Source organism: Melanerpes formicivorus, unplaced genomic scaffold, assembly GCF_026170545.1.
Source record: "Melanerpes formicivorus ecotype bairdi unplaced genomic scaffold, bMelFor1.0.p_v2 SCAF_151, whole genome shotgun sequence".
Lineage (NCBI taxonomy): Eukaryota > Metazoa > Chordata > Aves > Piciformes > Picidae > Melanerpes > Melanerpes formicivorus.
Window position 1 is genome coordinate 776,027 of NW_027142503.1, and position 12,809 is coordinate 788,835.

Consider the following 12,809-nt stretch of genomic DNA (forward strand, 5'->3'; position numbering starts at 1 on the left):
GGCAGGTCCTGCCTGACCAGCCTGATCTCCTTCTATGATCAGGTGACCTGCCTGGTGGATGTGGGGAGGCCTGTGGATGTAGTCTACCTGGACCTCAGAAAGGCTTTTGACACCGTCCCCCACAGCAAACTCCTGGCCAAGCTGTCAGCCCGTGGCTTGGACGGGAGCATGCTGCGCTGGGTTAGGAACTGGCTGGAGGGCTGAGCCCAGAGCCTGGTGTTGAATGGTGCCACATCCAGCTGGCGGCCAGTCACTAGTGGTGTGCCCCAGGGATCAGTGCTGGGCCCTGTGCTCTTTAACATCTGTATTGATGATCTGGATGAAGGAATTGAGTCCCTCATCAGTAAATGTGTGGGTGACAGCAAGCTGGGGGCCGGTGTTGATATGCTGGAGGGTAGAGGGGCTTGGCAGAGGGACCACAGCAGGCTGGACAGATGGGCAGAGTCCAACGGCATGAGATTTAACACATCCAAGTGCTGGGTTCTGCACATTGGCCACAACAACCCCATGCAGTGCTGCAGGCAGGGGTCAGAGTGGCTGGAGAGTGGCCAGGCAGAGAGGGACCTGGGGGGTACTTGTCAATGGTAGGCTGAGCATGAGCCTGCAGTGTGCCCAGGAGGCCAGGAGGGCCAATGGCATCCTGGCCTGTATCAGGAACAGTGTGGCCAGCAGGAGCAGGGAGGTCATTGTGCCCCTGCATGCTGCACTGGTTTAGGAAGGATGTTGACTTGCTGGAACATGTCCAGAAAAGGGCAACGAAGTTGGTGAGGGGTTTGGAACACAAGCCCTGTGAGGAGAGGCTGAGGGAGCTGTGGTTGCTTAGCCTAGAGAAGAGGAGGCTCAGGGGTAACCTTCTTGCTATCTACAACTACCTGAAGGGAGGCTGTAGACAGGCAGAGGTCGGTCTCTTCTCCCAGGCAGTCAGTACCAGAACAAGAGGACACAGTCTCAGGCTGTGCCAGGGGAGGTTTAGACTGGATGTTAGGAAGAAGTTCTACACAGAGAGAGTGATTGGCCATTGGGATGTGCTGCTCAGGGAGATGGTGGAGTTGCCGTCATTGGAGGCGTTCAGGAGGAGACTTGACAGGGTGCTTGGTTGCATGGTTTAGTTGATTAGGTGGTGTTGGGTGATAGGTTGGATGTGATGATCTTGAAGCTCTCTTCCAACCTGGTTTATTCTTTTCTATTCTAATGCCCTACAATAACTGTTACAATGCAGCAAAGCATCCTTTTACATTTTTAAACTGTTATTATTTAGACTATTACAATGGATAGTTCCTTGAACAAGCCTAATTTCTCTCAGAAACTCTGCAGATTTTGCCACTGGACATGGAATTGACTGACATTATTTTTACAGCAGAATATGCTTGGCATCTGCAAATGTAACATGTATGTCATTTGCCCTAAACAGATTTATATAGTAGTAAGTTAAATGTATATAGAAGGATAAGTATGACAGCAACTGCTGTAACAGACCAGAGAACTGACAGAACTATTTTTTTTAAATGAAGAAGGAAAATAAAAGGTGGCAAAAAGATAAATAAACTCCTGATTGCTAGAATATTTTGCATAACACGTGAAGACTTTATTATTTGAATGTAAAGAGGAAGTGGTCTGTGGAGTAATTTAGAAACATACCTGGTGGGAATTTCACATTTAAACCCCCCACATTTCCGGTTTTAATTTGAGGTTAAGCTATTTGCATACTACAAAAGTGGAGTTCACAAAGCCTGATCTATTTTCCTCTGTCGTTCTCAGCCTGCTTCTTGTTTGCTGTTTCATAGAATCAGTAAGGTTAGAAGAGACCTCAAAGATCATAAAGTCCAAACTGTCACCCAACACTTCATGACTACTAAACCATGGCTTCAAGTGCCATGTCCAAACCCTTTTTGGACATCTCCAGGGATGGTGACACCACCATCTCCCTAGGCAGCACATTCCAAAGGCTAACAACTCTTTCTGTGAAGAACTTTCTCCTCACCTCAAGCTTAAACTTCCCCTGGTGCAGTTTGAGACTGTTTCCCCTTATGCTGGTTGCCTGGGAAAAGAGACCAACCCTCACCTGGCTACAACCTCCCTTCAGGTAATTGTAGAGAGCAAGAAGGTCTCCCCTGAGCCTCCTCTTCTCCAGGCTAAACAACCCCAGCTCCCTCAGATCCTCATAGGGCTTGTGCTCAAGGCCTCTCCCCAGCCTCATTGCCCTTCTCTGGACCTGTTCAAGAGTCTCAATGTCCTTCTTAAATTGAGGGGCCCAGAACTGGACACAGTACTCAAGGTCCCTTGCATATCTTCCTATAAGTGGCTTTGATTTATATTGGTATTGAAGAAATAGCTGAGCATCATCTGAAAGTCAGAATAACTTTTCTTTTTCTTAGTGACTGGGATGTACATTTTCAGACGGCACAATCAGTGGTCATCAGCAGTATGCAAATTACAGGCTGAAAGTTGAAAATTCCTGATAAACAGGAATTCTAGTGCTTTCAAACATTTTATTTTGATTTTGTGTAGCTATGTTTTCTTTTCCTTTTATATAGCTGTTTGTTAAAATAGTGCAACTAATGTAGCATATTTGAATTAGTAATATGAATATTTAACATGTGTTGGATTTGAAATAACATGATGTTTATAACTTAAAAAGTCAAATCCATTTGTAAGCCTTTTTGTGTCATGGTTTCTTTTAGAAATAGATTCTTTTTTATAAGACAATATTTTCTGATAGAAATGCTTTTCAGTGTAATTTTACTTGCAAGTTAAATTTTGGCCTGAGTAATTCTGTATTTCATTGTGAACAACTAGTTTACCTAATTGTTCTTTAGAATAATTTTCTGCTGTTATGCTTACATTTACAGGTTTGCTGAAGCTAAATGCCTTGGAGAAAAATTAAATGAAGTGAGAAATAGAATAAGTGAGTACATTTTACTTTCATTTTGGCTTTTAACTGAGGAAATCACAGCAGACAATACGGGAAGAGAGTGCAGTTTCCAACAGAAAGGAGACACTGCATTAACATGCACTGGGGAAGGTCCTGCCTCACCAACCTGATCTCCTTCTATGATCAGGTGACTGGTGGATGTGGGCAAGGCTGTGGATGTAGTTTACCTGGACTTCAGTGAGGCCTTTGACACCATCCCTACAGTAAACTCCTGGTCAAGCTGTCAGCCCCTGGCTTGGACAGCAGCTCTCTGAGCTGGGTTAGGAACTGGCTGGAGGGCTGAGCCTAGAGAGTAGTGGTGAATGGTGCCACATCCAGCTGGCAGCCAGTCACTAGTGGTGTCCCCCAGGGATCAGTGTTGGGCCCCATCCTGTTCAATATCTTTGTTGATGATCTGCATGAGGGGATTGAGTCCAACATTAGTAAGTTTGCAGGCAACACAAAGTTGGGAGCAGGTGTTGATCTGTTAGAGGGTAAGAGGGCTCTGCAGCTCTTGACAGGCTGGACAGATGGGCAGAGTACAACAGGATGGCATTTAACAAGTCCAAGTGCTGCACTTTGGCCACAACAACCCCATGCAGCACTACAGGCTGGGGGCAGAGTGGCTGGAGGGTGTCCAGGGAGAAAGGGACCTGGGGATACTGGTTGATCGTAGGCTGAACACGAGCCACAAGTGTGCCCAGGTGGCCAAGAAGGCCAATGGCATCCTGGCCTGCAACAGGAATAGTGTGGCCAGCAGGAGCAGGGAGGTCATTGTGCCCTGAGCTCAGCACTGGTTAGGCCACACCTTGAGTCCTGTGTCCAGTTTTGGGCTCCTCAGTTTAAGAAGGTCACTGAGACTCTTGAACATGTCCAGAGAAGAGCAATGAGGTGAGCACAAGCCCTTTGAGGTGAGGCTGAGGGAGCTGGAGGGTGTTTAGCCTGGAGAAGAGGAAGCTCAGAGGAGACTTTATTGCTGTCTCCAACTACCTGAAGGGAGGTTGTAGCCAGGAGGGAGTTGGTCTCTTCTCCCAGGCAACCAGCACCAGAACAAGAGGACATGGTCTCAAGCTGTGCCAGGGGAAGTTTAGGCTGGATGTTAGGAAGAAGTTCTTCATGGAAAGAGTGACTGGCCATTGGAATGTGCTGCCCAGGGAGGTGGTAGAGTCACCATCCCTGGAGGTGTTTAAAAAAAAAAAAAAAAAAAAATTAGATGTGGCACTTAAAGCCATTGTTTAATTGTCAGGTGGTGTTGAGTAATAGGTTGGACTTGATCTCTGAGGTCTTTTCCAGCCTGGTTGATTCTGTGATTTCACGTTGTGGTATACACTGATTAAGGATTGTACTTATCTATAAATTTATATTGGTTTTATTGTTGAATTACCTCTCTGGACTCCCTTTCTATAGATTAATTAGTAGCAGCTTGGTTGGTGTTTTCACAGTTTTATGCTTTAGAGCCCAAACAGCATATGCTTGATTTCCAATTTCTGATTGTTCAAAGCCAAAAATCACCCATACATGCACTTTACCCCCAGCTAGGTCTTACCTGATCTTCCTAGCAGCCTAAGTTGTCTGTATTCCTAATTAATTCCTGAGTTCAGTCAATTACAATCCTCTGGCTTCTTTCCTAGAAATTAGTATTCAGACTCGCTATCAGATGTGAAACACAATTTTGTCCTCAACCCCTGAAGTCCTTTTAGATCAAGTCTGTGTCCTGCTGTATGCTCTCTTTTGGGTGAACCATTTCTTTCAGACATAGGCTGTGAGGGACTAGATATAAAGGTAATGTGGCCTCTCCTTCAAGTGGTGTATACCTTGCTCTCAGTTTTTACCTTCTTTCTTTTCTGGTGGCACCAGCACAGACTTGGGCAATGAAGTCATTATCATCACTTTTTATCTTGTATCAGCAGCTGACTTCTGGGAAAGGACAAAAATCTCATGGCACTTCTGACAAGCACTCTGTACTTTCACCATAGCTGTGATTACATTTTCTGTGGTCGTGAATGGTAACTACTGCCAGATTCCCCTCCCTATTGCTTTCAGGCATAACACAAGTCCCTCAGAGATGTTGTGCAGTATATTTAAGCTTATGGCAGTTGTACAGAAAGCCTCAGCCATGCTGGCACTGTCTTCTCAAACCACAGCACAAAGGACATTTGGAAGGGATCCAGAACCAGCAAAATCAGGTGCTGAGCCCTACTGCAGCAGTGTCCTAAACACTGGGCTCTTTCTATAACACACAACAGTTGAATTAGCCTGCCTTCTTTCAGTAGGCTAATTTGTCACCTTCAGACTCACCAGAACATAAATGTCAGTACGGAACTTGTGCATGGATGTCCACAAATTGCCCCATGCAAGTGGAATTTCAATATCTACTTGCAACTGTGGATCTCTCCACATTCCCTATAAGCTCACTTAAATCCTGTCAAATAGGGTTCATTTATTCCCTAGCAAACTTGGAAAATCAGGTTAAACCTACTGTGGAGGACAATGCCAAGCATTAGGAAGCATCTCCAAGGTGAATAATGTCTGAAGCTTTTGGGCAGCAGCATGCACAGTTGTAAACACACACCATTACATTAGGATACAACCTCTTTCTCTCTGCTGCCATCTTGAAGTCCACATTGTCCTAATTTACTTTTGTTGCCTAGATTTACTCATCTGAGATAAGCCTGTGAGATTTCTTGGCCTAAACAAGGTAGAGCCAAAATTGGGACTTGCTGTCAAACTTCTTGCTGAAGTTGAAATGCATTTTTGAAGCAGGAGTAATGAACACCAGCAACAAGCAGCCACACACAAGCACCTTTCTTAGTTCCTGAGGCTGTGGCTATGCTGTTTGAAGACAGGAGCCTAGCAGCCACCTTAAATACACCCAACATCCATTGCAAATGTCTTAGGGGGAGAATAAATATTAGGAGGGTGTGGGAGACAGTACAAGAAGTGGTGGAGCAAATCCAGAAGGTACCACTCATCGTGTCATGTTGGAACAAGATTTATGTGGTCTGCAAATCCCTTGAGATCAACAGGTTAGTCTGCTGTTGCTACTCTCAGAAGTAATGTAACAAAGCAATGCAGATGTAGTTTCTCAATAATTTCTTTCCATGGATCCCAGCAAAATCTAAAATATATCCTAAATCCAAAAATCACTATGGGTTTCTTGCCAGTAAGGTAGGCAGAGCTAGACTATGGATTTTGCTGCAATTAAAAACATCTGCTTCAAATTTTAGTTTTGATTAAGTTCTTCAATTTTAGAAGTGAAATGGAAGGTATATTTGGGGAACATGAACAATACAAAGCTGGGAGGAAGTGTTAATCTGCTTGAGGGTAGGAAGTCTCTGCAAAGAGACCTGGAACAAGCTAAATCAATGGGCCAAGGCCATTTCCATGAAATTCAACATGGCCAAGTGCCAAATCCTGCACTTTGCTCACAACTGTCCTGGAAGAGACGTTACCAAGACAGCTAAATCTGTTTTGAGCCACTGCCCCTTTCTCCTCCCTCTCTGTTACAGGGTCCAGATTGAGGTCGAGGACCCTAATAGGCAGGTGCCAATGAGGCTCCCTGGAGTGGGGTGGAAGCTGAACCTGATCCCCAAGCCTCACGTTTCCGAGAGGCGACCGCACGTGTCAGACGTCATGAGAGAAGGCGTGTGCAGTTTACTCACAACGTAAACACTTTGAATTGCTTGGCAGGATTTGAATGGCCAATGTGCCATTGGGCCGTTCAGCTTTCGAAAAGGGTATTTATAGGGGAAGATCTCGTATACCTTTTGCTCACTCCTTACAGTCATAGCTTGCATGCTCTACTCTCTTATCTCTCTCCCCTCTTCGTTAATGGGATTCGAGGAGGTGACAAGCACCCTACTTGCTCCTATCTTCAGGGCAATTAGCTTCTTTTGTTTTAGCGGCATCGTGCTCGAGTTGGGCCTCCACTACAGCAGCCTGTTTTCTCATTTCATCTAAATCTGTGGATACTGCTCTTTGGACTACAACTAGGAACTCAAACCATCTCCTCATTCAGCAAAGGTTTTGGTAGTTAGCAGCTCGTCGGTTTGTGAGAAAAATATGCTATTTTCCCTGGTTATTTCTGAGGTTTATAGCTTGTTACTTCTTAGTTAGCTCTGTTGTGAACTCGATGGTGGTTTGTCTATGCCATCCGAGGTAGTATTGATGTTTGGTTTTGCGCTTATAAGGAGGTTCTGGTTTGTTCCTCTGTATTCCAAGTTCTGATTGTTCTAGACTGTTACTGTACTGTTTACTAGCCTTCTACCATGTGTAAGCAACCCGCCATTGAGTGGGCATAAAATGGGCTCAGGAAAACAAGGTTTTTTTATAATTAATAAATAATATTCATATTTTATCATGTTTCCGGCAATAAATTTCTATAACTACGACAACAACAACCCCATGCAGCACGGTAGATTTAGATTGGATATTAGAAGAAACTTCTTTACTGAAAGACTTACTAAATACTGGAATGGGCTCTTCAGGGAGAGGTGGTTGAATTCCCATCCTTGGAGGTATTTGAAAGATGCACAAATGTAGTGCTAAGGATCATGGTTAGTGCCTGACTTGTTAGTTAGATAATGATTGGACTCAATGATCTTAAAGATCTTTTCCAACTGAAATGTTTCTATGATCTGAGTGCATATTCATGTGTATATGTAACCTAAAAACCCAAACTGATCCCTTGAATTAAAGATTGTGCTGAACATTAACAAAGCATGTGTGCCTTCTGTAGGAATTTTTAATACCTCACAGTACACGTGATTATTTAAAAGCTCCTTCAAGAACCAATGTAGAAATGTCTCCATAGTTCAGAGAAAAATGACACATTTCAATTTTGGTTTGGTATATAAAGTTCATTACTCTTTTTTTCGGTAGTAAAATGGAAAAATACTCTCTGCATTTACTTCATGCTGTAAGCCTGTTGTATAAGCAAGGGATACTATCCATGTTGTATCCTTTTATATCTGTCCATATGCTGATCTATACAGATTCTGAAGATGTACAGTTTTGTGGATTTTTTTTAAGCATTGATGTTTAAGGTTTAAGAGTGATCTTACTTTGCCCAGGTGGCCAAGAAGGCCAGTAGCAGCCTGGCCTGTATCAGGAATATTGTGGCCAGCAGAAGCAGGGAATTCATTCTGCCCTTGAGTCCTGTGTCCAGTTCTGGTTTCCTCAATTTAAGAACAACATTGAGACTCTTGACCTTGTCCAGAGAAGGGCAATGAGGCTGGGGAGAGGCCTCAAGCACAAGTCCTATGAGGAGAGGCTGGAGGACCTGGGATTGTTTAGCCTGAGAAGAGGAGGCTCAGGGGGAGACCTTACTGCTGTCTGACTACCTGAAGGGAGGTTATAGCCAGGAGGGGGCTGGTCTCTTCTCCCAGGCAACCAGCACCAGAACAAGAGGACACAGTCTCAAGCTGTGCTAGGGGAGGTTTAGGCTGGATGTGAGGAAGAAGATCTTCATAGAAAGAGTGATTGGCCATTGGAATGTGCTGCCCAGGGAGGTGGTAGAGTCACCATCACTGGAGGTGTTTAGGAAGAGACTGGATGGGGCGCTTCGTGCCATGGTTTAGTTGATTAGGTGGTGTTGGGTAATGGGTTGGACTCAATGATCTCGAAGGTCTTTTCCAACCTGGCTAATTCTACTCTACACATAATTATTTTTTTATTTTTTTTTTTTTATGGCCACTCTACCTTCCCATGGATATAAGCCAAATAGGCCTACTTTTAAATGCTAATTAAAAATACTTCATTAATGTTTTTTCTTTCTTTATGCACAACTTTATGATGGGAAATGTTAGCAACCTTTTTGTATAGATATGAAATGAAATAAAATGAACTCTTGCAGGCAGAGGAGGTCTGAGAGCATTCTGATGGCTCTGTTGTTTATCTATGGCTTATCAGCTTTGTGTGCATGCAGTAAATTACTTTGACAAAGGAGAATCAGTTAGTTAAGAACTAGAATCCCTAGGATGATCCTAGTCATGTTTTACCTATTGTAGGCCATGGTTATATGGACTGAAAGAATTGATGAAAGTTACATGTGAGCAAACTCCATTTTTAAATCTTTTGTTGAGAAGGTATCTGTACTTAAGTATAGAAGTTTTCTGCTGAAGAAAGCTTTCATGCTTTACTTGGAACCTAAATGAAACAAAAAAGCTGTGATCATTTGCTGTATGAAAAGAAATCTTATCAGAATCAGTGAGTTGCTTTCATGAAGCTCAGTACTGTTTGTTGTATTAGATATTGATTTTGTGTTAATATGACTGTTCTGACTCAGATGTTAGCTTATTAGTCTTATTTCAAACAAGAAGGAAGTGAAGCTATAATAAGGGAGAAATTACAGTGCTTGGGAATGCATTCCATTCTTCAGTGTAATATTCTAAGATACTTATTCTCGTATGGAAATAAATATTGAGACGTTAAAGCTGCTGATTAGTATAGTTAACTGTTCTAATTTAATTCCAGTAAGTATCAAGTATTTACACAGACTTGTATCTGACACACATGCCTAGTGAATTTTACTGGAAATGACTTGTGCAGAAGAAAAAGGGCAAGACTGGGTTTAAAAGGGGATTGAGAAACTCCAAGAAGAAAGGTTACATTCCACAGGAAAATCTGCTTCAAATGAGATGTAAATGACTCATAAATAAATTATTCAGTATGCAGATTTAATGAACAGATATCTCAATAACATCATTTCACAGCATTCCATTCTTCAGGTAGCTTGATATGAATTGCTGTTCTCAGCAGAGGCCTCTAATGTTCATGGAACTTGAAGTTTTGAAATGCTCACTAGATTAAAACTTGAGCTGAGGTCTGAGTTCTTTGTGTTTAAAGATTGAAAAGAACATTCCACATTTGGCTTTATTGTTATTTCAGTTGCTAGAAGGCTACAGCCATTAGATATAATTGTTTTAAACAGACAAATAATACCATTAATACTGTGAAATGTTTTACCATACAGTCCAAGCTGCCCCCTTGAACTGCGGTCACCAAGCTTTGTTACCACTAAGGAGACAATGTTGAGATGTTGAAAGCAATCCATGTGTGCTCAGCCAATCACTTTGAAACTGTGCTCTATATAAAAGGTGATTACCTCTAAATATTTTCTCATTTTTAGCCTTCAGGAATCATACAAAAGGTACAACTGTGGTCTTTCAAGAGTTTTTTCTTATTTCTCAAGTAAGTGTTTCCCCCTATGGAAGTGTTGTATCCTACCCTTATACATTACACTGATCTCTATGTCCCCAGAGATGTAATTTGCTCAGGATATGTTGAGTATGTGCAACTGGGCACTCATGCAGCACAGGCTATGCAACCTAGCATATTCTGTAGGTGTCAAAAGTATTGTGTAACCAAATGACTTCTACAAAGCCTGCTCAGTGTTATTGTGCATGCATTCTGCATAGACAATGATTTGTATGTCCAGGATTTCTGGCTGCCTGGAAGCAGCTGCCCTAGCTGGACTGTTCAGTACCTGAGGATTCCACAGCCAAATCAGGGATCTAGAACAAGGCGAAGCAATAGCTTACCGTGAGAAGTAGAGTTCACAAGTACACATTAGTGTAGAATCATAGAAGCAATAAGGGTGGAAAAGACCTCAAAGATGATCAAGTCCAACCTATCACCCAAGACCTCATGACTACTAAACCATGGCACCAAGTGCCACATTCAATCCCTGCTTGCCCTCCAGGGACAGTGACTCCACCACTTCCCTGGGCAGCACATTCCAATGTCTAACAACTCTTTCTGTGAAGGATTTTCTCCTCACCTGGAGTAATAAGACTGGAAGCACTTTAAAAAAGAGATTGCTTGCATCCTACTTTTCCATTTCTGCTCTAGCTTGGGGATATGTATGAAAAAAAATACACTTAGTCTCCACTGATTTCTTCTCTCCTAGGAAGCTACCTGCAAGTTGCAGATGTTCTCTGCCACTTAGCAGCCAATCATGTTTGGTCAGGACACAACATTTGTGTCAGATTGTCAGATAAAGGAAAACAAAAAGCACTTGAGTACTGTCTCCAGTTCTGGGCCCCTCAGTTTAGGACAAATGTTGAGTTGCTGGAACGTGTCCAGAGAAGGGCCACGAAGCTGGGGAGCAGTTTGGAGCACAAGCCCTATGAGGAGAGGCTGAGGGAGCTGGGGTTGCTTAGCCTGGAGAGGAGGCGGCTCGGGGAGACCTTATTGCTGTCTACAACTACCTGAAGGGAGGTTGTAGCCAGGAGGGGGTTTGTCTCTTCTCCCAGGCAACCAGCACCTGAATAAGAGGACACAGTCTCAAGATGTGCCAGGGGAGATTTAGGCTGGATGTTAGGAAGACATTCTTCCCAGAGAAAGTGATTGGCCATTGGAATGTGCTGCCCAGAGAAGTGGTGGAGTTACCATCACTGGAGGTGTTTAGGAAGAGACTGGATGGGGCGCTTGGTGCCATGGTTTAGATGGTGTTGGGTGATAGGTTGGACTCAATGCTCTTGAAGGTATTTTCCAACCTGGTTAATTCCATTTTATTCTATTCTATTTCTGCCATATTTAGTCTTGGGTAACAATGTTGTTTACTCCTGAGGGATGTCACGACTGATGTAACAGAGCACATCAGCTCTGCAAAACCTGCAGCCATCTGTGAGAAAAACAGAAGAGAAAACAAGCTGTGGGGACAAACAGTCCCCTAGATGTAATTTCCCAGCTGGGATGTTATTCAATGTGGCCCAGCGCCTGGAAGCCCAAGTCTGTTTCTGATCTGCAGGTCAGTTTCAAAGCAATTTTGTAATAAATGAGGCATGTTTGTGTGTCCACCAAAAATAGCAGTAGCTGTTAAAGCTGAAGTCCTTCAAAATGGCTGACACAGTCTTCAGATTCTTTCTCCTTAATTTCTTGGCCTGATTGTTTTGCAACCTAATGCTGAGAAAACATAGTTCTTGTCTGTTAGTTTTGGATAAATATTTAATCATCTGTCATTATGACTGCACTTTTGGAATCCATTTTTTAAATGCTGCATTTTTATTTTTGGAAGCATGGAATTGAAAGCTCAGGAAAAACAGCTGAGTTTCTGCTGATTTTATTTTCTTAACCACCTTGTCACCATCTGTGGGTTTTTTTTTGTTGGGTTTGTTGTTTTGGTTTTGGGGTTTTGTTTTTCGGAAATGGGATTTACTTTGCTTTGCATGATGCTACATCTTTTTCTGTTTGGTTGTAACTCTTCCCATTGTGACTACTTTCTTTCTTCATCATGAAATATAACTTCCTTTCATACTGATTCTGTTAAGTGTGTTGTCAAGCTGCGCCAGGGGAGGTTCAGACTGGATGTTAGGAAGAAATTCTACACACAGAAGAGTCATTGCCCATTGGAATGTGCTGCCCAGGGAGGTGGTGGGGTCACCATCATTGGAGGTGTTTAGGAGGAGACTTGATAGGATGCTTGGTGCCATGGTTTAGTAGATTAGGTGGTGTTGGATGATGGGTTGGACATGATGACCTTGAAGGTCTGGTCTATTCTATTCTATATTGATGCCCAAATCACTTCTGTCATGATTTCTATGGCACAGTTTAGCCAGGGATCTGTGGAGTATTGTATACAAGTGCTGTGATCTCTCACAGCATCTTTCATAAGATTTCCCTCAAACTGCTGTAAAGCAGAAGAGATGTCATCCCTTTCACACAAGCCTGGCAGATAACTAAAGAATGGTAAACAGTGCTACCATCTTGGGGCAGACTTAGTGCTGTGATGAAAGATTCCACAAACTATTTCATTGTTCGAGGAACAGCCAGTTGGCTCATAATATAAAGCAGAGAGAGATATGACCTTTTATTTTCTTGCTAGCATTTCAGTGAAAGGTTCATGGTAATGATTTTTCATTTTGTTTCTTCACACTGTTCATAGTGAGTTAGGGTA

The 12,809-nt window shown here is 42.9% G+C and overlaps 1 pseudogene; it reads right to left on the minus strand.

Annotated features, from left to right (window-relative positions):
* Positions 1–4,739: 4,739 nt before the first annotated feature.
* On the minus strand, positions 4,740–6,819 carry LOC137456980 (adenylosuccinate lyase pseudogene; annotated as a pseudogene).
* Positions 6,820–12,809: the final 5,990 nt, after the last annotated feature.